A 1,863-nucleotide genomic window follows, 5' to 3' on the forward strand; every position below is an offset into this window, starting at 1 on the left:
AAAAACGTTTTCCAACGTGGTCTGCTATGTTACATTTCCACCAGCATTGTACAAGGGGTCCAATTTTTAAACATTCTCATGAATGCTTTTGTAAAACATATATTATAGCCATCCTATGGAGTGTTGAGCGGTATTTTATTATAGTTTAGAGCAGAGTTATTGACTGTAGGATGACTTGACCTTGAACTCCATAAGGGAAATCTCTTCTATGTTCAGCCTTCACCCAGCCTCTGCCAAATCTCTCAGGCCCCTGCTAGGAATGGGCTCCTACATGTGAGCAAGGATGGACTCGAGTTCTTCACTTTCAATTGACCTCAGTTCTTCACTTTCAAGTGACTAACCTTGCTAGTTCCTTGGGTGAATGGATGCCCTCAAAAAAAAAAAAAAAAAGTTCACAGGGTCTGCCCACTATGAACATAATTTTCCTATGGGAAAATTGAGTGAACTGGCCCTGCCCATTCAGACAGCCTTCCATTCTCATGTTGAGAGCAGCTAGATCCCTTCTCTCCACTTTTCTGGATTCCTACCAGAGAAACACTCTCACCTTTGGAGGGTCCTCTTAGTGCCCTGGGAGGAATTTGATTTGCCTTTTGTCAGGAATAGACACTTAGGGTGGTTTATTTGATAGATGGGTATAAATTCCATCTGCCACAGACACTGACTTAGATCATTTAAACACTAAAATTTCCCAATCCCTCCTTTGAAGAATAGCCCTATATTATTATTGGTATGTAACCGGGTAATGGATGTAAAGACTCTTCTTTTAGGATCCTGTATTGATGGGGTTTTGAGGGACGGTCTCCAAGGGTACATGTGTCTGGTGGGTCAAGGAGAACCTAGGAATGTGAGTGCAGCTGGTGTATGGCGCTAGGAGGGCTTGATCGGTTAGTGAAGAGATCCAATCATCTTTTCTCTCCCAGGATTGAGAGAGCCAGGGACACCACTGCCCTAGGAAGAAATCTGTGTAGGAAGGTCAAAGGCAGGTCAATAGATCAAAGAAGAGACAGAGGCTGCTGCTATGGTTAGAGGGGGGGGAAAATAGAATATTGGGGGATTAGTTATGGTTATGGAAAATATTAATTGTGCTCTGTTAACCATGATTGCCTTGTGTTGGTTCAAGAAAGGACATTCTGACCTGGTTAAGAGTTGTAAGCCCCTGGGACCTGGGAGTCTGTCTTGGACCAGGGAGTTAGCCTTGGAATGTGGTCCATTCTCATTCAAGAACAGCCTATTATCATGGAAAGATTAACAACTTTGTTGCCCAAACAATGGAGTCCCACCCCAGCCTTCTACTTCTCCATGCCTGTAATCCCTAGTTCCCTAGGTAATCTTTGTTTTACCACAGATAAGCAGCTGGCTTATAGGGGCCTGCAAAGCAGATTTTTGTGGATGACTTGTTGCTCTCCCATACTGCTGGCATTATAGGAATAAACTCTCATGATTCAACCCTGTCTCTGCTGAAGTGGCTCAAGTAGTGACAGGCAGCCCAGAGCCTTTGGTTGCCCTGTTACACTATCTCCCAGCCTTTTCCCATGCTGTTCTATCTATTTACACAGCTCTCCCACTCGACTCACCACCCAAACCTCTACCATTGTTCTGGGCCTCACCTACTAATGGCCCATGATCTTGGTCAGGAAGCATCCTGTGAAGCCCCAGGACTTGCCAAGTGCCTGTTCCTGGTATTTACAAAGCACCTTGGCCTTAAGTGCCCGTCAGTAGATGAGTGGCTAAAAAAGCTGTGGTACATTTATACCATGGAATACTATGCAGCAGTAAAAAAGAACAATCTCTTACCCTTTGAGATAGCATGAAGGGACTTGGAGAGTATCAGGCTAAGTGAAATAAGCCAGCCCATTTGTTTTA

This window comes from Myotis lucifugus, unplaced genomic scaffold (assembly GCF_000147115.1).
Source record: "Myotis lucifugus unplaced genomic scaffold, Myoluc2.0 scaffold_110, whole genome shotgun sequence".
NCBI lineage: Eukaryota > Metazoa > Chordata > Mammalia > Chiroptera > Vespertilionidae > Myotis > Myotis lucifugus.